Source organism: Gigantopelta aegis, chromosome 4 (genome assembly GCF_016097555.1).
Source record: "Gigantopelta aegis isolate Gae_Host chromosome 4, Gae_host_genome, whole genome shotgun sequence".
Lineage (NCBI taxonomy): Eukaryota > Metazoa > Mollusca > Gastropoda > Neomphalida > Peltospiridae > Gigantopelta > Gigantopelta aegis.
Genome location: NC_054702.1, coordinates 10,416,169 through 10,440,176, shown reverse-complemented (window position 1 = coordinate 10,440,176; position 24,008 = coordinate 10,416,169). Strand labels below are relative to the sequence as shown.

Below are 24,008 nucleotides of genomic sequence, written 5' to 3'. Positions count from 1 at the left end.
ATTAATTCATCATCGGCTATTGGATGTCAAACATTTGGTAATTCTGACGCATAATCTTCGGAAAAAAACCCTTACATTTTGCCATTAGCAGCAAGGGATCTCTTGTATGCACTTTCCAAAAGGCAGGACAGCACATGCCAGCTTTGGGCACTGGTTGGGATGGGAAAAAACTCAATCTAAGAGAATGGGTCCAGTGCAGTTTGATCCTACAATCCAAAGTACCTGAGGTGAGTGCTCAACTGACAGCTAGATCCTACACCAGATGGAATTGACGTTGGCATTCTGTTTTCATGTGAATCGTGCTTATTTTAATCTATTCAAATAAATTTTGTCATCAAGTCTTTTAACAGATTTGATAAAGCCCACCGTAATTCACTGAGTGGGTAAATCAACAAAACATTTTGTATTCGATCACCATCCTATGAAGTGCACACACAAACTCCCTCCATTGTTGCCCCGGTGCTCACAGTGTGTAAATAATGGGTGTATTTGCAGAAAATTGTTGCAAGTTGTGCTGGAGATTGTGACAAGTTTTAAAATTCATCCTGGGTGCAGCACTGGGATTGTCGTCTGTGCCATCAACACCTCATGTGATATGCTGACTGATTTCATTATGTCTGTCTCCCCGTTTAAACAAAAATTACTTCTTTTTTATTTTAAAGGAACCAGTTGCAGTTGGACACTGAACATGAATATTTAGTTTGAGAAGAAAATCTGTGTCATATGTTCTTTACTAAGAAAAGGTGCCCAGTATACGGTAATTTGTCTAAAACCAACAAGGTTTTGCTTTGATGCTTATGCTGCAGTGGCGGGGAATGGCAAACAGCGCCCAATGTGAAGGCATCTCGGTTCTGTGTACACAAGTTTTGGAGAAGTTTGCGTACTGTTGCGCCTGCCGTCGACGTAGACGTCCAGTCAGCGCTTGAACACGGAGGAGAGACGGGCACAAGATTCTAGTGTCGGTCAAACCATTCCTGTTGGCAGAACAAGGATATTTATTACTGATCCATCTCGTGCAATTGTTTTGTGACCAACTTTGTTTCTCTGGATTACAGAAAAAGTGAAAGTACCCTACAAAGGTTAGTTTGTGTGTTATATTTTCTCAAAACTGAGAAGAAAGTTTTGGTTTGTTTTGTAATGGCGTCATTTGTTTGTTTTATAAGTTTAGTTTGTTTCAGTCGACGATTGTGGTTAAAACTTGAATTATAATAATTTTTATGGTTGTAACTATAATTTTAAAAGTAAAAGATCCTCCATATTTCATATTTAGTTATGGTGGTACATGTATTTACCATTATTGAATTTTTAGGGTTTTTTTGTTGCTATGTTTGAGTTAAGAAGTAAAGGCATGAAAAGGCCATGTCACTCATTATTACTTAAAATAATATTGAAGAAATTTTATTAAATTATTTTTTCTATTACTTACATAATATCATACTTTCCTTGATAGGTTGACCCTTTCATACTTTTCCCCATTTATCCATTTATCTTGTCCATCCATCCATCCATCCATCAAACCATTTGACCATCCATCCATGATCTGTCCATCCATCCATCCTATCCTGTCTGTCTACATACATCTGTCCATCCATCGATCCATATGTTCGTTCATCAGTCGGTCAGTCTGATGAACGAACATCTGTCAGTCCGTCCTTTCATCCATCCATCCATCCCATCCATCCATCCATCCATCCATCCACACATCCATCCATCCATCCACACACCCACCCATCCATCCTTCCATCCTTCCATCCACACATCCATCCATCCACACATCCATCCTTCCATCCATCCATCCATACATCCACACATACATCCATCCACCCATTCAATTTCATCCGTCCATCTATCCATCTATCCATCCATCCACACACCCACACATCCATCCATCCACACATCCATCCATCCACACACCCACTCCAAACCCATCCACCCATTCAATTTCATCCGTCCATCCATCCATTTTTATACTTGTTTCCATCCATTGTATTTATACAAATATTAAACAAATGTATTAATTTGCTAATAATATGAAATGCTGCCATATAGTTTGCATTTCTTTAGTGTGGTAACACAATCTGATGTGAATTAGGTTTTAAATATACCGAATGTATTTCAAATGGTCATGTAGAGAATTAGGAATGGACAGCACTATATATGGTACAATAGTATTTATACTGGAGAAATATGCTTTCTCTTCGTATGATGAGAAGTTATAGTGACAACCATAGTTCTGTATCTGGTCATGAGGGCTATTATTAACATAGATTAACTATTGATTAATGATGGTATATCTCTGGTTACTATGGAAACACTGTTTAAACCATAGATACATATGTTACGTATGTAACAATTTTGTTTTGATGAGGTTTTATTTTATTTTTCTTGCACATTATGCAACTGACATTGAATAGAATAGAATAGAATAGATGTTTAAACGATACCCAAGCAGGAAAAATACATCGGCTATTGGGTGTCAAACTATGGTAAATGCAAAAAGAAAGTAATGATCAACATCAATATAAAAATTCAAGAGGCAAATAAAAAAACAATGTAAAGAACTGTGCCAAAAATACAAATATCACAGAGAGATAGCATTAAAATTTAGAATAAAAGTCAGTATCACGTAAATATTGTAATACAAGTTCTGGATGGAATTGAAATGATTCCAACACATTTCGTTGTTCAACAATCTGATTAAAATTAGCTCTACTGGTCTTACCAGTAGATCTAACAGCATTGCGTGGACTACCATGTCCAGGTGACATTTCATCTATAAATAACAATTTAATATCGACCAATTACACTTCGCCTTTTATAATGTTATTCGGGAGCATACAAGTTCTAAATATATCGGTCGAGACTATTTATGCAATAGGCGAACTTGTTGGTCTATTTCAACATTGAAAAAACAGGGGGGAAAGTGCAGTAATAAATTCTGGATTGTATACTAGTATAAACAGATTTTATGGCTATACTATCACAGGTTTTTTTTCCATCTTGAAACAAATTTTATATAAAATTTTATATTGAAATTAGTTTCCGGCATACTTCGTAAATCACCCGAAGCATTTCGTATACCCTCGACATAATACCAAATGTTTTTCAAATTCTTTTCAAATCACTGGCATGATTTTGCTGTTAGATCCATATGTAATAGTGGAGCTAATTTTAATTAGATTACATTGTTCAAATATATCTTTTCTAGTAGCTTTGAAGAATTTTTTTTTTTAATCACCAAAGATTTTGTTATTCATGTTTTACAGTTTAGTAAGTATTAAATAGTCAGAATATATAATACTGGGGTTTTTTTTTTATCTAAATAAAGAAAAACTATTACCTCCCCCCTAAATATTCATAATAATTTCTGTTGTTTTTTTCACAAAAGATAATCTAAAGGCTGTTATTTGACATAGATTAAATGTTACAAGAATCACTGCACAAACAGTGGAGACACATGTAGACAGGACATGTGTGATGTTGTTTTCTACCAAAACCATTAAGAAATCTTTTTAATTAGTCCCCTACCGGTCCAACTGAAGGGGACTCTAGGTTTTGTTTCCATCGTTCTATTTATTTGTCTGTCTGTCCATATAGTTTTCTGGCTTTTTTGTTTGCAATACCTAAAGCTATTGAGCTGAAATGTGTATAGCTTTATCATGCGAGTGCGAATAATTTTAACGTGCTCATATACCACTAGAGTTTCGAGCATGTCCGTCCCGGGGCCTGTCTCTGGATAGCCAGTGACTTGCTCCGGGACAGAACAAAATTAAGGGGACAATTTTGAAATTTACATCCAAAAATTAAATAGTGGGCCTTTAAAATTTTGATGCGCATCTCTAATTAATAAGGAAAATTCTACTCATTAAATTTGGTCACTAGATTAGATTGGGCGGTCAAAATGAAATTAGATAGATAACACGCCTGATTTGGGATGGGGGGGGGGGGGTGAAAAAAGTTACAAACCAAAAATAAAAAGAATTGACTGCTCGGTCGAATATTTATATAATTTGGAGCATTTTGGAAGGACAGTCCAAAAATAAATAAGAGAAAGAAGAGAGGATTGGACTATTTAATAATATTAAAAAAAAGAAAAAAAAGAAAGAAGTAATTTCGACATGAACTTTTGAAAGAAGGTCTAAAAGTTTTTAAAGTCCGATCTATACGTCCATGTGAGTGGCCTCGTTAAGGCCGTTAGGTTGTTACGTCGGTGAGGCTGGAGTGTCCCGGAGGTTCGGCAGCAGATGTGGGTGTCGTAACAGGGTACTGACTACCGTACCGTAGTCGGGGCCGCAGACCGCTCGGATCATCTTATGTAGATTCCGGTTGTCCAACTTGTTCGAAAGTATGGCCTGTCTATAGGTCTGCTCCCTCCGGTGCGTCACGACTACGGTGTGGTGAGTACCGAACATCTTGCTGTGAAGTTCGTACTCACTGCCGTCCTCCAGGGGTTTCCAGTCCGCGTTGAGGTAACTGCCACGGAGCTTGGTCAGGTCTGACATGTCCCCCTGCATGTACTGATGAAGGTGTTTCTTCAGTCCGCTTACTGCGACGGTCCACTCGGACTCTTCAGGGGGGGCGACTACCGGCGCTGGTCTCTCAGTCTTGGCTGGCTGGTTGGTTGGTGATGTTGCCTTCCTCTTGCCAACGGCGGCTAATCGGGCCTGTGGCGTGGCGACTGGCTGTACCGGCGATACCGGCCAGTTCTGCCTGGGCCACATGACGGTCGGCGATGGAGGGTCGTCGTGGGGTGTCTCACGTGGTGTTGAGTCGGTCCCTCTCGGTGGTCGACGGTTCCCGCAGGGCTGGTCTCGTCAACTCAGGCTGGGCTGGGGGTGGTGTCGCAGAAGGGACCTCCGCTGGCGGTTGAGCCACCAGCTTTGGTCCCCCCAGTGCTGTTCCTGGCGTGCTTTTCCTCTTCCTCCATCTCCTCTTCTTCGTCGGTACGATCGAGTCACCGTACACCAAAGTCACGGAAGCCCGTGACTCAGTGTACGAGACGCGATACTCCAAAAGTTTTCCATAACTGCATAAGAGTCCCCCCAAGTGAGGGGGCAACTCGAGAGTACAAGGTGTCACGTCTGTTCTCATCGTGAATCAGTTCAGAAGTGAGCTTTATCATGTACAGTTACAGATCAAGTTTAACTTTCATGGTGATTTATCCATTTTTGACAGTGTTATGGTCCTTGGAACTTAGGAGATACAAAAATTTGTTTTCCTGATTTTGTTTTCGCAATGCCTCACAATAATGCGCTGAAATTTTGTGTATAGGTTTACCATGCGCTGTTATAGATCAAATGTGACTTTCATGGTGATTTACCCATTTTCCCCCTTTTGGCCCTTGAACGTAGGAGAAAAAAAGATTTATTGGTCCTGGTAGCATACATGTATTTAGCAATACTATCAGAATGTTTGTTGAAAAATGGTACATAAGGAAAAAAATATTGTAATGCTAGGGTCAGACTACCAACTGTCATGATACAGTTGGCCAACTCCCCAATCTCTAGACTTTTACGACTGTCCAGTTGCTAGTCTGAATGGTCTTACAACTTAATTCTCGTTGTGTACAACTAAGGCTGATCAATTGTTAATCTGAATGCACCAGTAGTAAGTCAGGAGTGTGAGAAATTACAATGCAACTGTCGAGTTGGCCAACATCGTCATAACAGTTGATAGTCTGAGCCTAGCATAAGATGCTAGCATATTATGACAGAAGAAACGTACTGCTTTGACATGTTCTACTCTTTCAGTTGATGAGCAATTGGTTTATTACATTCACTTTTCAACAGACAAGGCAGCACATGCCATCATCTGTGGAATGCCTGCTAGAATGGAAAATAGTTCACTGGATCAACCATGGGGCATCAACCCCACAACCTCTTGTATCTCAGGGAGATGCTCTTCCACTGATTTACATCTTGCCCTCCACCTCAAAACAGCAATTGACAAACATTGTCTAAGTTTTAAAACAACATCAGGCCATTTGACTGCACCAAAGTTAAGGTGATAAGTATTGTGCTAAAATATGTACACCCAAAATAAACATGCCCACATTAAGTTTTAAACGTGCTGCCTTCAGAATATTTCACCTCAAAACCACTAAATGTTTTTTAGGCTCATATTCAAAACTCTTCAACATTACTGCATTAAGAAAAGATCTTGCTTGTGCTTAGACCATCCAAAACACCTATTGTGCCTAAATTAGTGAGATCTAAAGCCCTAAACAGTCTTCATCTCGATGCCGGATGTAGCCTGGTGGTAAAGCACTCGGGTGATGCATGGTCTGTTTGGGATTGATACCAGTCAGTGGGCACATTGGGCTATTTTTTGCTCCAGCCAGTGCACTGTGGTATGTGCTGTCCTGTCTGTGGGATAGTGCATATAAAATATCCCTTGCTATTAATGGAAAAATGTAGTGGGTTTCCTCTCTAAGACTATATGTCAGAATTACCAAATATTTGACATCCAATAGCCAATGATTAATAAATCAATGTGCTCAAAATTCTTCTTTTTAATAAACAGCTACATACATATAACATTCCCGAACATTTGACTCATTTCCAGTGTCGTCACTGGGTTTATCCTGAAGCGCATAGTCTAGAAAATATTTTCCTGCTTTGTCTGGCTGAACACTGTCCAGCTGTACTTACTGTATTTCCATATTTGCAGCAATATCCATTCGAGAAAATTTTATATTGCCAAATAAAATCCAGCCAGAACAGTTGTTTGATTTGATTTTTTAATTTGCTCAGGGGTGAGCAGAAAATTTCGCCAAATTATCTATTAAACTAGCAGAAACAGTTATTTTGTAACACAATATAAATTATTACGTGAAATTATTTTGTCAAATAGTAGTTTTTCTGGTGTTACTTTAAATGCAACATTAAAATCCAGTGAAACGTGTTCTATTACTAATATTGATACTTGTAAAAATCTTCTAAGAGTACTACTCTGAATGTTTGAAAGTCTTTGAAGCAAATTAATTGTTATTGAACATCCGAATTTTTGTCCTCTTATTATGCTCTTCTGAATCGGTGATATTTGTCAAAGTCTGAGTGCTACATTTCTTGCTAATCATGTGACATCTAATTTGTAAGTCACCTGCTTATCACCTACATTCTCTGATGTTTACTTGTATATTTGCTATGCCGTGCATACACAGAGCACGACATGGTCAAACAGACTGACTGACTATGTAACATGTGTTAGCTAACTCCAGTTTATTGTAGGATCTACTCTAATCCTTCCTGGTACGCACGTGAACTGCCAACTAGCAGGCTTAAGTAGAGGTTAGGATACGCAGTATAAAGCTGCAAAGGTAGGAACGTCGTCGACAAGCAGTTGACTTCCTCCATTTCAAGTTAACTGACACAGAGTTGTATATATCGCATGTTCAGAGTTATACCTACAACACTTGCAATTCCCACGGCAATCGGCAATTCCGTGGAGATTGCCATGGAGTTTTTTATTCTCCACAGTACTTTTTTGCTGTGGACTATATTATAATTGTTTTCTAGGCATGAACATTTTCTTAATTGCAGGCTTTGTACCTAGGGCAGCTGAGTTGCTCACCCACCATGAATATATAAAAGTGTTGTTGTTTTTTCTAGCTGAAAAAGACCCTGCATTATTATACCCTGATTCTTTTGTTATTGCCCCTCCCCCTCCTCGTCCCAATATATTTTATTTCATCAGTTTTATGTGAATTATCTCCCCTCTCTTTTAATACATATTCCTCCCACCCACCTTAAACATACATGTAGATCTATAACTTTGATGAATGGATATGGATGGGTGGGTGGGATTGGGTTGGTGGGTGGGTGGGTTAGGATCGATGGGTGAATGGATGGATGAGTAAATGAAAGACTAAATGAATGAATAACAGTATGAATAAGAAATATAGACTGTAAGGCAATGATATGAATGGTGATTGAAAGAGTGCATAGATTGAATGAACATTTGATGGTTGAATGCATTAAAGAAATAACTAATGAATGAATGATTGGTTTGGAAGGTGAATAAGAAGTGATAGCTAAATATGAATGTGGTTAGACCATGCTAGGTTGAATAAATGTGAAGTATGATTTCAGTTATCAAAAATTGCTATAATAGTCAAAAATATGTCTCAGTGTTTAAAAAACCAGGGTATGTCCCTTTAATGGAAACATTGTAATAGGTTTTCTCTGAAGACTTCATGTCAGAATGACCAAACGTTTGCCTTCCATACCAATAGCTATGATTAATTAATATTCTCTATTGTGTCATTAAACAAAACAAACTATCTTTGGAATTATTATGTGGGTGACTAGATCCCAAAATGGTTTAATCTCCATAACTTATTTGAAACATTAAACATGTAATTTTTACTGCCATTTGGTTTCAGTGTGCTGGAAAAAGAACCCATCTAAGTCCATGTATTGACCAGAGCTGGGCTGTACAGTGGTGTGTGATTTTTGTCGATTGTGTGAGTGCAGGGTGTAGTAGCGTGGAATCACAGAGTCTGTGTGCTCTGTCTTCACTTGTTTGTTGGCACAGATCCCTGTAAGCTTTTGGCAAACTTAACCTCTGCATCTTTCTGCTTTTCCTTCCATGGACCAAGCAGTCTCCGGCACTGTTGCTGGCAGCAAACTGGCCTCCACATTCACGGTACATTTCTCTCCCCTCTGAGGCTTCAGACTGAGCAGCCTGACAAGATGTGGAATAATGTCGAAATGAAGGATTAACATATTGGTAGTTCGTAGTAATCCACTAGCAGCTCGGCTTATACTGCGGTTAGAGGATTTTAACATACCTAGTAACTTAAAAGTGATAGGTGATCATTGTGTATAGGACATGGTTAGAGGATTTTAACATACCTAGTAACTTAAAAGTGATAGGTGATCATTGTGTATAGGACATGGTTAGAGGATTTTAACATACCTAGTAACTTAAAAGTGATAGGTGATCATTGTGTATAGGACATGGTTAGAGGATTTTAACATATCTAGAAACTGAAAAGTGATAGGTGATCATTGTGTATAGGACATGGTTAGAGGATTTTAACATACCTAGAAACTGAAAAGTGATAGGTGATCATTGTGTATAGAACAGATTTGTCTATATATATATATATATATATATATATATATATATAGTCAGAAGTTTTGTATAAAAATATAGATGGTAATTTTGTATTGGATAGTTGTGTCTGGTTTGTAGGTCTATGATTAAAGTTAAAGTATATTTAGTTTTAACAACACAATAAAAGTACAGTGATTTATTAATCATCCACTATTGGATGTGAAACATTTGGTAATTTTTTTACAGTGTAGTCTTAGACGAAACCCGGTACAGTTTTTCATTACCAGCAAGGGATCTTTTATATGCACTTGCCCCCAGATGGGACAGCACCTACCATGACCTTTGATATATAATGTCTATTAATACTGTATATTGAATAATTTTATATAAAGTTTATACTAACTTGTAAGGTAATATTTGATAATTTTTAATGGACAGATAACCTTGCATCTGTAGATATATATAGAGGTGTGCATGAAGCTGTAGATGATATTATACTGGATATGTATATAGGATTTAAGATTTTGCCCAGCTATAGGTTATGTTTCTGTTTTTATTGAACTGTTTTATCTATATATATTTTTTAGGTTATGTAAACCTGCAATAGTTGTCTATGTTTTGCAGCTGCACGTATATGTCTGTCAATACTGCATAATGAACAGTTGTATCTATGGTTTGTACCTGTGTAAAGTGATTGGTGATACAGAGAATAGCATGTTAATGACATATCACCATTAATGACATATCACCGTTATCCTGTGAAGGTAAGAATGGAGAGGTCTGTGAGGCTAGCCAAGTGGAATTCCCCATTTGTTCTTCAGTAGGAAAAAGGCTGATAAACAGTATCATTATCCTGTAATTATTTTTATCCTGCAGCATGAGAAGAAGAATGGGGAAATCATAATTATTCCTAACTTATGATTTGCTCATGCTAAAACCAAAAAGCTTATTGCAGTATAACAAACAAAATTCATGATTTCATTCTTGTAATATGTTATATTTATCAAATTCCAAAATAATTTTTAGTTCATAATTCCTAAATAAACAAAACAAAATTCTTTTCTTTTTTATGATTACAGAAATAAATCTTTATTTTTATTGAAATAACATGAAAATTAAACTCACTAAAATTGATCAAATTGGTGGTTGCAGGGTAACATTTTATGTTGGACAAATGTATCTATGGTTTGATAGGTGATATTTTTGTATTAGACTATATTGTGTGGTTTGTAGCTGTGTAAACTGATAGATGTTACAAAAATTGTAACTACAGTCTGTGGTCATGTCAAGTGATAAGGGATAATTTTGTATTGAACAATTGTAACTACTGACTGACCATGTAAAGTGATAGGTAATAATTTTGTACTGAACAGTTGTAACTAGTCTGTGGCCATTTAAAGTAATGTGTGATAATTTTGTACTGAACAGTTGTAATTACAGTCTGTAAAGTGATCAGTGATAATTTTGTATTGGACAGTTGTAACTACATTCTGTGGCCATGTAACATGATGGGTGATAATATTGTACTTAACAGAACTTGTAACTACAGTCTGTAAAGTGATCAGTGTATCCATGGTCTGTAGCCTAAGTTATACTTGCCTGACAGCTAGCAGTAATTCCAGAATTGTTATTTTCCTGGTAGGAGGTGTTTCATCCCCCCCCCCCCCCTCCCCGAGGAGAGTGATCCTGGCTCAACTGGGATCCTCTGCCTTGCATTACATTGATTGGTGTGTACCTGATATCTGTACCAGGCCTGTGTTTGCCGTGTTTGAACTGTTGGAGCTGTGCTAAGTTGTCATCCTCTTGTTGCCTGGCCAATCTAGGGGCCCAGCAGTAGACACTGTACTGTCACCCAAATACCTCCCTCTCAGACAAACACCGCCAGATTGCTCATTAAGTTCCCCAAAGCCTCTGTGGGCAAACACGGGATGAAATTGTACTTTGTTAAAACTTGTCTCCGAGCTTGCTGATGCTATTGCCCCAGTTTTTTATGTGAGGCAGACAACATTTTGTTCAGTATTGTGGTGCGATTCACCATGTTATTTTCAGAGGTCTCTACACAGTTCTAAAATGTTAAAATAGTTGCTAATTTGATGATTACATTTTTGTCTGAATTGTATTTCTGGAGGTGGCTTAAAAATTTGCAAACTGCAGCCCCAGTGTGATAAAAGGATTGCATTTATACTTTGGTATGAAATTTTTTGAAGTTAGTTTTAAAACATTTCTACAAATTTATTGTCCCAGTTTCAAGATGGGTCTCTTTTCTGATGGTTTTTAACATTATGGCCAGACTGTAATAGTCTGTTGGATCTTAATCACTTATGAATCATGGTTTATATCAAAGTACTTATCATACCCCCAAAAAATCTGATATTTCATATTTGCTACATCTCGGCAATAGAAAATTATAAAAACTGGCACTTGGTATTGTAATAAATTTAGAGTTAACTAATTTTGATATAGTACATCAGATTACATCTGGAATTTAATTAATGTTGCTGGAAGATGGAGATTACAAGGTAAAAGGTTACAGCAGGCACTTCAGATTTAATATCAAACATACATGTACTACAGGTGTTGTATATTCATAGTTCTGCATGAACTCAACTTAACATTTCAGACAGAAAAAAAGGCCTGCTGCAGCCTTGTGAATGTTTAGCAAGGAAACATTTGTCAAAGTTGAGCCAAGTTGGCAAATACTTGACGTTGTTCATGCATTTCAAAACATATTGATTTCTGTTTTTGTTATCTCAGCTGAACGCAGCAGTAAATCGCCTGGCAAACTGCAATGCTAACTGAAGAAACTGTTGTCATGCTTGTACTTAAATATAGGGGTTTAATTTTTTTTGTTTTTTTTTGTTCTGTTCAAGGCCTGAAATTCATTTTGTGAAGTGAGAAGCCATTATTTTTTGGCTTTTCAACTTTTAATCTTGATTCAAAACTTGTAAATTGAGAAATAGTTCTCGAACACAGGTATTGATATAAAGTCTATAGTTGTATAATAGTTTAATATGAAAAGCAACGGTTCTAGAATACAGGTATGAATTCTGTAGCTCTATAATAGTTTAAGCTGGAAAGCAAAAGCTGCTTGTGATCGTAATTATCAGAAAACATATTGCATATTTGTGCTACAGTTCCCTCTTGCTGCCTGTTACTTTCCAGTTTTGACAAAAACACAAGTCCATGGAACATTTTTGTTGTTCTAAATTTTACTACTTCACATTTGCTATGGATCAAGTAATGAAGTTGATATAAATAGTGTGTGAATAAGTTACAAATGGGAAGTTGTATTTTGAAAACACTATAACACAAATACGGCTACATGTGAGAGTTAACAGCGAATACCAAGTAATTTACAGTAATTATTTTACTAAATAAATTCATCAAACTGTATATAAATTGAAAATAATTCCATGCAAGAAATTTCAAATATGGAGAGCACATTTGTCCACACATATAAGAAAAACAAAACAAGAAAAGCATGATAAAAAAATGTAGAATCACTGACACGACAGGCCATCTTGTGGCAGGTATATGTGTGAATTTTAGTAGTATGCCCTTGCCACATGGTTACCTGGAAACATTCACTTGTTACAGATATACAAAAAACCCAAAACAATACCACCAACCCCCTCCAACCCCCCCCCCCCCCCAAAACCCCCCAAAAACAACCCCAACAACCATTAAACAACAAAACAAACAAACACCTGCTTGATATGTTCTAGATTAAAATTTAACTGGTCAGCCTGTTATGAAATATTGCTTGCTGTTTATCATGAACATAGTGTGGATAGCTAAGATCCATTTAGAACTGTGTGTCCTATGATATATACTGACTGGAAATTTTCAATATACATGTAATATTATGCTGAAAGTGAAAATGGCATACTTGGCCTGTAGTAAAACTAAATTTGTTTCAGCTTACTCTGTGTTGTCAATTTCGAAAAGACATGCATAACATGGCTATTGATCTCGGTGTTCCAAACCTTGATATCTCTCAGTGGGCAGCGTGACATGCTGCTGTGGTGTTTGTCCTGCTGCATTTGGCATCAAACACTAGGGGCTGAACTTACAAAGCCTGTTTTTGTCTTACACATGTGTAACTACATGTATTTACAATGCTTAAACACCCACATTTAAGAAGAAAAAAAAACAGGCTTTATATATTCGACTTTTAATGTTTTGTTTTAAAACAAAATCTTGTTTTAGTCTTGTGTATTTCTATATACATATTTATACAGAAATAGAAGTAAAGTGGTATAAAAGCCACTTTGTCTAAGCTTCCGTATTAAAGAAATTATTTTCATATTATTCCATTTACAGCCTAATATTATGTGGGACAATATTTCATTACCTTTTATTAACTTCTGATTAAAGAAAGAAATATTTTATTTAATGATGCACTCAACACATTTTATTTATGATTATATGGTGTCAGACATATACATGTAGTTAAGGACCACACAGATATTGAAAGAGGAAACCCGCTGTCTCCACTTCATGGGCTACTCTTTTTGATTAGCAGCAAGGAATCTTTTATATGCACCATCCCACAGACAGGGTAGTACATACCACGGCCTTTGATATACCAGTTATGGTGCACTGGCTGGAACGAGAAATAGCCCAATGGGCCCACTGACAGGGATCGATCCCAGACTGACCGCGCATTACCACTGGGCTACGTCCCACCCCCTTAACTTCTGATTAGTGCCTATTGAAGTGCAATCTGTGACATGTTCTTTTTAATACAACAGTTAATACCAGATTTTGTTCTTAATAGCCTTTTTATATTGGTCCAGTTTGTGTCCAACCAGAGGGCACTATAGGTTTTGTCTTGGTCAGTTGATCTGTCTGTCTCACATTCATTTTCACAGACTTTTTTTTTTTGCAGTGCCTCAAAATATTGAGTTGAATTGTGTATATTTAGGTTTTTTTCATGTAAAGTTACAGAGCAGGTTTTGTTTTCATGGGGATTTACGCATATTTAACAGAGTTATACCTCATGAACTTAGATGTCTTGCTCTAGCAGTACTTTCAGAATGCTTAAGTCATCTCTCAGTTGATTTGCTGGGCCGTTTCATCCATAGCATCCATGGCATTGTTTTTAAAATATTGCTGTAGGTGACAAATTGTTAAGTTCGAGCCATGACGTTACATGTATTTTTCCTGTCACCTCAGTTATTGACAACAGTTCATTATGTTTATGGATATAGTTAATTCATATTTTATAATCTATAAACCTCAATACATATCAATTATACGTGCCTTTGACAGACATACAACCATGCAGTGCTAAAACTGAAATTTTATCTTCTTCTGCCATGGTAAATTACTGTATTTGGCAACAGCTGTTCCTAATGTTAGATGAATCACACAACTATAAGTAGCATACTTGTTTTGGTGGTTAGTATCATGGCTTAATTTACTAAGGGCAGAAAATGGTTTATCATGTGTATAATATTATCTTCTAGCACTACTGATTTGTGATCAGTCTAGGATCGATTCCCGTCAGTGGGCCCATTGGTCTATTTCTTGTTGCAGCCAGTGCACCACAACTGGTGAAACAGACACTGTGGTATGTACTATCCTGTCTGTGGTATGTACTATCCTATCTGTGAGATGCTGCATATAAAAGATCCCTTGATGCTAATCGGAAAGAGTAGCCCATTATCTGTGTGGTCTTAACCATATGTCAGATACAATATAACAATAATTAAAAGCATTTGAGTGCATTGATAAATAAAACACACCTTCCTTCCTTCCTTCATTCCTTCCTTCATTCCTTCCTTCCAGCACTACCAGTAATAAGTGTGGGGAATCAGTTGGAATTTTATCATTGATGATTGGTTATAATTATGAATTGTTAATGTGAACTGAAGAAGGATTTAAAACGGATTGAACCCATCATATTGTTAATTTTACCTTTAATATCTGTTTCGATATTAGTTACTTACACATGAACATAAGCCCAAACCCCAACATACTTTACATCAATTCCATTGTGTGTTGAGTGCGTCGTTAAATAAACCATTTCCTTCCTTCAATTCTATTGTCTGAACTGTAGGAACAATTATAGGTAACATTTCTACGGTAGTCGATTATGGATTTTTGTAATTGATCATCACATCAGTAGAGCCCAAGTGATCAATTTTTGATTACAGTTGATCACTGGAACATCACTATCAATAATCCAAATTCTAATTCAATAATCCAAATTCTAATTCACAATAAAAGATCCAAATTCTAAAGCAGGGTTGGGAAGAGAGTGGAGGGGTGATGGTTAGGAGCAGTAGCTCCCCAAGTTCTGAAGATGATCGATATGATCACCTACCACCCTCATCCCCCCAGTTGATGACATCTTCTTTTGAATTTTGAAATAAGAAATGTATAGTAAAATTAACTGTTTTTGGCTATACATTTAGTAACCCTGTTCCAAATGGTTGCAGCGTTGACACTTCTTTTCCATTGTAAATAGTGAATTTGATCACTGTTCTGCCAAGAAAAGGAATGTTTGTTAAACAGCACCTCAGGACATTTTAAACTATGGCTATTTGGTATCTAACATTTGATAATAGCCCTTCCCACAGGGAACGCCTTCTTTCATATACTAGTATACTGTGAAATTTACTACAAGTATTTTATTTGTGAGCTGATTGTTTTCTAAATGGCACACAAAAATATAGTGTTTTTTTTTTGTTATTTCCAAAACACTTTTACTTTTCTTCTTACATCAAACCAAACTGAAATCATTTACAAAAAAAGAGAGAAGAAACCTGCTCCTACCGTTAGAGCAACCAGGGTTCTTTTATACTACTCAAAAGAATTTAAGGGTCAGACGATATTTTCGACATTATTTTCTGAATGTCAATTATATTAGCTAGGTCAGGTAAAAGGTTTAACATGCGTATATACCACGAAGGTTTCACACACGCCTGTCCTGGGCTTAATCTCTGGCCTTTGCCAGTGACTAAGTCCAGGACAAGGGGGGGGGGATTGAGTTTGAAGTGGGCAGAATTTTGAATAAGTATTTAATTGCTAGTAGACACCGAAAATGGGCCGTGTTCTGACTGGCTGAATTTCGATTTCTTCGGGTCTAACTAGAAAAACCTATGTCTACGGAGAATAACTGCGCCTAACATCATGTCCGGACTGAGAATTTAAACCCAAAAAATAAGTTTGACTGCTCGGCCGAAAAGTTTTTAAGGTGATTTGAGCAATTGAACGGGCGCCAAAGTAAAATGCGTTGGACTATTTATAAAAAAAATAAACATAAGAATTTTGAAGCTCGATCGAAATTTTTTTATAGTCCAACTAAGCTCAAAAAGGAGGATACCTGTCCTAGGTAAGGTTGGTCTACTTTGGGGAGCCTGGAGTATCTCGGAGTGACGGCAGCTGTTCCTTGAGTTGGCGCAAGCTCTTGATTACCAGGGAATAGTCGGGACCGCAGACCGCTTTGAGCATCTTGTGGATCGATCTGTTATCCAGCTTCCAGAACAAGATGCACTGCCTGTAGGTCCGGTCCCTTCGGTGCGTGACGACTATTCCCTTAGTTCCACCGAAGATCTTGGAGTGGAGCTCATAACTGCTGCCGTCATCCAGTGGTTTCCAATTGGCATTGAGGAAACCTCCCCGAAGTAGGTGTGGATCGCACGTGTCCCCCTGCATATACTGGTGTAGTTGACGGCGAAGTCCACAGATGGCTAGACTCCATTCATCGTCCTCAGGGGGGGGCGGCTTTGTCTTGGCTGGCTGGGTGGTCGGTGATGTCGCCTTCCTCTTCGCCGCCGGAACAACAAGTCCATGTGGGGACTCGACAGGAGCGGTCAGTATAGTTGAAACACCTGAATGTCCTGGGTGGTGTACGGCCGTTCCGGGGGTGCAGGATCCACTAGCGGTTGCTTCCTCTCCAGAGAACTCGGTGGGGGCGGTAACACAGAAGGGGCCGCCACTGGCGGTTGAGCTGCCAGCTTTGTCCCCCCCTGGGCCATCCCTAGCATGGGTTTCTTCCTCCTCCTTCCTCTTCCGGTCCCCCCTTTCCTCTTCTGTGGAGGCGGGTCCCCGTACACCAAAGTCACGGTCGCCTGTGACCCGGTATACGTGATCCGAAACTCCAACAAAGAGCCAAAGCTGGCTATCAGTCCCCCCAGGTGGGGGGGCAAGTCGAGAGCGCACGTAGACACGTCTAGTCGCATCGCGAGACCGCTGGAGAATTTTTTTTTATATTAGCTAGACCATAATGTCACGCATGGTATTGTTCCATTTTGACGAAAGTGGGTCTAAGCAACCCATAAATGAATTAAAATCCACTGTCATTGACACTGTCGACTAGATATAATGGCGAAAACATGCTTACATTTGCACGTAAATTAGGGCGAAAGTGAAAGGTCTGCTAAGTGCCCATAACTTGCTTTTTCACAAAGCGCTTCATTTGCACGCTTTGCACGTGTATTCCATGTTCCCAATGCTGAATTTCCGTATAATTGGAGCTTGCGTTCGTGTACGGTGCACACTCCAAATTCGACAATGGTACGACTTCAACTGACTATCGAAGATCGAGGAAGGGCTATTGCTTGTCTTCAGGATGGCAATACGCAAAGAAATGTTGCTCTGAGACTTGGTGTCAGTCAGTGTCGTTGGCCGACTGTGGCAACGGTACCAAGCAACGAATTCTGTTCGAAATCGTCCACGTCCGGGAAGACCCCGAAGCACTACAAATAGAGAGGACCGCTACATCACCAATATGGCTCTACGTCAACGCACAACCACTGCACGCCGATTACGTGACAATCTGCGGACTGCGACTGGAACTCGAGTGTCTGATCAAACCATACGCAATCGTCTGAGAGCCAATAATCTACGCTGCCGTCGCCAGGCTGTTCGACCACCACTCCTACCACATCACAGAACAACCAGACGTCACTGGTGCACGCTTCATCTGCGGTGGCAACGTGTTCAGTGGGGTCGAGTGATGTTCACTGATGAGTCCAGGTTTAGTCTCCAGTTCAACGACGGTCGGGTTCGTGTCTACAGACGTCCTGGGGAGCGCTTCGCTGACGTTAACGTTAGACAACGTCACCAGTTCGGTGGTGGCAGCGTCATGGTGTGGGGTGGCATCTCTATCCACCACAGGACCCCCCTCTATGTGGTGGATGGCAATCTGAATGGAATCCGCTATCTGAATGAGATTATCCGGCCGTTGGTTCTCCCAGGTCTTCAGCAGATTGGCGGCTGGGCAGTTCTGCAGGATGACAATGCCAGACCCCACCGCGCCAGGGTGGTAATGGACTTTCTCAGACAACAAGATATCGCCAGGATGGATTGGCCAGCATATTCGCCTGACTTGGCCCCAATAGAGCACGCCTGGGACGAATTAGGCAGGAGAGTTCGGGATAACCATGCCCCTCCGGCTAACCTTCATGATCTGGGTCAACTTCTTATGGCAGAGTGGCAGGCCATTCCCCAAGAGTTCTTCAGACGTCTGATCAACAGCATGAGGCAACGATGTGTCGAGTGTATTCGCGCCAGGGGTGGATTCACACACTATTAAACGAATGTTCTAATGTGTAAAATCCATGTTTGACAACCTTCAACTTTGACAGCATGTCATGTGACTTTCTTGTATACGGTGACGTTTATTTGTGGGGGTTTTGTAAATATGGAACAATAAATATTTTTTTTTGTGTAGTTTACATCATCAATCTAATACACTCTGAAACTTATTTGGTTATAAATTTTTGACCCTTAAATTCTTTTGAGTAGTATATATTCATTTACCCATGGACAGGACAGTATATATCATGGCCTTTGATATACCAGTTATGGAATGGGGAAAATCCCCGAAAGAAAGAATGTACTTTAAGAGAGAAAAAGTGATGTATTATGTGTTCGAAATGAATGATAGAAACAAGAAGTAAAATGTTATCATTTATGTACATGATTAATGTTATTTTCAGTTTTAACGTGACTGTCTCTTATAGTACTTGGGTAAAACATCTAAAACACCACAGTGGGAAAAATACTCATGAAATATTTTTCTTATCTCACACTGTGGGATATATCTTTTCTGAGTTTATGATCTTGGATCAGCTGATCCAAAGTTATATGTATGTTGGAGGTTTTTCAGCTATATGTGTCGGCAATTTTGTACAAACAATAAAGACCCAATTATAATAAAAATGCCTGTGCAGATCAATTATGCAACAGCCTTTTGCAGCAGCACTCATTATATTACCATTGCAGATTTTGAAGGCTGTTTTTGTTTGTGGATATCTGTATAAACAGAAAAATATGTGTGTTAAAGATTTATAATTAAAGTGAGTCACTCAATTTTAAAAAAAAAATTGAATATTTTTGTTATTAGCCTTGAATGTGGGTTTTTTGTGGGTTTTTTGCTTAAACTTCATTAAGATGTCTCACAGGAATGCAAAAGTTCATTGATAATTAATTAGTGAAATCAGGTCAAATCAAATGACTCATGTAAGAGACTGTTTAAAGTACAACTGGTGTATTTTCAATCATACATTACCGGTATTCACGTTTGCTTGTGATATAAACCCAGTTGGTTGATCTTGTATGAAAACTCATGTGGTATTTTCTTAATATTCCAAGGAAAGGAATGTTTGTTTTACATCACAATAACACACTGTTTAATCAGTGGCTGAATTAGAGACGTATATCGTACATACAGTACTTAACTGCACTATCATCTAGAGAATTTGATTATTCTCACATATTGTTTGACATTTATCCATTAGCAGCAAGGATCTTTTATATGCACTTTCCCACAGACAGGACCGCACAGGACAGGATAACCTTTTGATATACCAGTCATGGGACACTGGATGGGGTACAGTGTTTTAATGAGGTTATTGATGCAATCAGAATTAGTAAATCATATAATAGCAGAAAGTTTTGTCATTGTTGTATAAATGGGGTGGGACGTAGCCCAGTGGTAAAGTGCACGCCTGATGTGCGGTCGGTCTAGGATCGATCCCTGTCAGTGGACCCATTGGGCTATTTCTCGTTCCAGCCAGTGCACCACAACTGGTATATCAAATGCCATGGTATGTGCTGTCCTATCTGTGGGATGGTGCATATAAAAGATCCCTTGCTACTGATGGAAAAATGTACCAGGCTTCCTCTCTATGACCATATGTTTGACATCTAATAGCGGATAATTAATAAATTATTGTGCGCCAGTGGTGTCATTAAACAAAACAAACACAAATTATTGTATAAATATTGTGCAAAATGTTTCTTTTATTTTGTTTGTTTTTTGTTTGTTGTCGTTTGTTGTAGTTTTATCTCCCATGTTTGGCCTGCTGTTAAATACCAGTCCATGAAACACAATAATACATTGGCAAGCTTTGTTTTGTGTCAGGGAGATACATAACCTCTGGCTTGCCTCATCCAGGACTGGAGTCGGCAGTTCGTTTGTGATGCACCAATATTACGTCACTTCATTGTATACATGTACGTCTCTCACTTCATTGTACAGTGCAGTACATCTCTCACCGCTTGTCCATGTCGGACCCACTCTCTCGGTCATTTGTTACTGTCATACACATCTACTCTCAAGGTCTCACCACTAAGACATCAAACAACTCCTTTATTAATATACATCAACTCAAGTCTCTCTCGCTGTATACTAGGCAACTTGACAATGTCAGTTGATATGGGAAAACAGTGTTTTACATTGACACACTGTTAAACTGGACACTCACAGGACCAAGTGAAAAACAGATCCAGTTTTATGGGCTATCCAGTTTAGCGAGGTTATGTTCTGTACTGATATTTAAAAAGGACTGTGAAAAAAGTTTGGTTTTGATGGAACTCTGTTTTACAGACTGTTTCTGCACTCTGTTTCTGCTGTATATTATATTCTAGCCTTTATGAAAATGTATTTGCACCAGCAGCCAGTCTACTATTCTTCTAAATGAAAGACAGTATAAATTGATCTGTATTAAGCAATAATGTTTTTAAGATACCGTCTTGGCATTTTATTTTGAAAGCATCGACCCAGATGTTATTTAATGCAAAACTGACAAATGTTAAACCAGCCACTGCCGTTGGGCTTTAAATTAAAATATTATGCACTTTAAACATTTTCCTAGTGTCAGTTATTAATTGTTAAACTGATGTGTATTAATCCTTTCCAGACTACATTTATTGAACATTTTTATCCAATAAAAGCTACCTTATTGTACCGTTATGTTTATAATTACATTATTTAGTTATTTTTATTTATTTAAAAAAATAAAAATCATCTCAGTGTGCTCTTTCCTTTCCTTTGAATCTCATTTCTTCCCAGTCTGGCAGTTCCTATCTTTCAAATTATGTTGCTGTCCACCTCCACATCCCAGTCCTTGTCTATCCCAAAGACATTTGGTTTATTCTTGTGTTCTGTTCAGTGTGTCTATATTAAAGACTAGGGAAGGTTGTAGAGCAGTTGTAAAGCACTTGCTTAATGTTACTCCGTCAGTGGGCCTTTAGGCTAACTCATTTCAGCCGGTGCACAATGACTGGTATATCAAAGGTTGTGATATGGTGCATATAAAAGATCCCGTGCTACTAATGGAAAAATATAGTAGGTCATTTCTCTAAAACTATTTGTTAAAATTACCAAGTGTTTGATATCCAATAGCCGATGATTCGTAAATCAATGTACTGTAATGGTATCATTAAAAAAACAAAAAAACTTTTAACATTAAAGACTGATATGCTAAACTGTCAATGTCCAATGTCCAGAAAATATTACTAACATTTCCATTTTCTTTTACTGCATTAAAATTATATACATGTATAGATGATTAATTTGGTGGGGTTTTTTTCTACTGTAATTTTAGTAATTCTGGTAAGTAAAATAGTATAAATATTTTTACCCCCCCCCCCCCAAAAAAAACACCCCCCCCCCCCCCCAAAACCCTAACAAAAACCAAACAACCCACCTAAAAAAACTACAAAACATACACATTAATTAATGGCACTGTGAACAAGGAAACATGACCTGAAATATGACATTTGATAAATGATAGTTAATGGCTACTCTTGTACTGTTCTCTGTGTATGGTAGGTTGAGTAATTGACATTTTTCAGCTTTCAACCTTCTAGTTTCCATTATGATTAAGGCTTCTAAAGCTTACCTTTTACAGATTACCACGTTTATGAGTTCTGGCGTATAATTGTGTCTGTATTGATGATGGGGTTAAACAGTGCATGGGACTCGAATTAAACCATTAGGAAAATTGGTTTTTGCATAATAACTAGAATACTGCATTGTTTGTGATGTTTATTGCACGAGTTCACTGGAGATTATTACCTGTAATAAATGAACTGCATTAAATACTACTTAGTGCTGAGAAGCCTGTTAAAGTGGAACTGTGTAAGAACAGCTTTGTGTGAAATATAATATTATATGTATGTACATGTATATACACACATGTATATTTATCACTCATCACAGGCTCGAAATAGTGGCCTGTGAAAAGTGAAAGCAGTCCATTTTTTAAACCTACAGGTGAAAAATAAATTTTGTTTCTAAAACCACCCAAAATTTTCAATAGAGAGATGTGTGTGTGAAAATCTCATCTGCTATTTAGTTTCTAAAACCACCCAAATTTTTCAATAGAGAGATGTGTGTGTGAAAATCTCATCTGCTATTTTGTTTCTAAAACCACCCAAAGTTTTCAATAGAGAGATGTGTGTGTGAAAATCTCATCTGCTATTTAGTTTCTAAAACCACCCAAAGTTTTCAATAGAGAGATGTGTGTGTGAAAACCGGCCTCGGTGGCGTAGTGGTTAAGCCATCGGACTACAGGCTGGTAGGTACAGGTTCGCAGCCCGGTACCGGCTCCAACCCAGAGCGAGTTCTTAAGGGCTCAATGGGTAGGTGTAAGGCCACTACACCCTCTTCTCTCTCACTAACTACTAACCAACTAACAATTAACCTACTGTCCTGGACAGACAGCCCAGATAGCTGAGGTGTGTGTCCAGGACAGCGTGCTTGAACCTTAATTGGATATAAGCACGAAAATAAGTTGAAATGAAATGAATGTGTGTGAAAATCTCATCTGCTATTTAGTTTCTAAAACCACCCAAAGTTTTCAATAGAGAGATGTGTGTGTGAAAATCTCATCTGCTATTTAGTTTCTAAAACCACCCAAAGTTTTCAATAGAGAGATGTATGTGTGAAAATCTCATCTGCTATTTAGGGCAGGACGTAGCTCAGTGGTACAGTGCTCGCATGATGTGTGATCGATTTCCATTGGTGGGGCCATTGGGCTATTTCTTGTTCCAGCCAGTGCTCCACAACTGGTGTAACAAAGGTGGTATGTACTATCTTGTTTGTCGGATGGTGCATATAAAAGAACCCTTGCTGTTAATCGAAAAGAGTAGCTCATGAAGTGGTGACAGCGGGTTTCCTCTGTCAATATCTGTGTGGTCCTTAACCATATGTCTGATGCCATATAACTGAAAATAAAATGTGTTGAGTGTGTCATTAAATAAAACATTTCCTTCCTCATCTCTTATTTAGCTCATGATTCTGCTATATTTTTATCACATAATGCTCTAAAATACATCTCAGAGTTCTTGATTCTTCACACACTACCCCAAACCCTCCTCTCACCCAAGGCTGTTTCTTTTTTCTGTTTGTTTTTTACTTTCTATTTTAAAATAAGATCTTATCAGCAGATCATATTTTGCTTCCTATTTCGAGTCCTGCGTCACCAACAAAATAAAATAAATAATGTGACATTTGCTGTACATGTTTGTGGGACATACTGTTTGGGTGATCTTCCCCACACTCACCATATACACTTCCCTGCCTCTCCACCTTCTCTGCTCCCGCGTTCATGGCTGCCTCTTTGTGTTTTTGCCTTCCACCTCCCATTTGATCCATAAAGTCCTGAACATACTGTTAATATAGAGAGAATATTTGTTTAATGACA

At 38.1% G+C, this 24,008-nt stretch overlaps 1 protein-coding gene across 1 annotated transcript in view; it reads left to right on the top strand.

Moving 5' to 3' along the window:
• Window positions 1–24,008, top strand: part of LOC121372324 — a 175,917-nt gene that overhangs the window by 10,477 nt on the left and 141,432 nt on the right. Inside the window, exon 2 of the mRNA XM_041498620.1 lies at window positions 663–1,079. The gene's annotated coding sequence lies outside the window, so the exon portion shown is untranslated. The remainder of the gene's footprint in view (window positions 1–662; window positions 1,080–24,008) is intronic.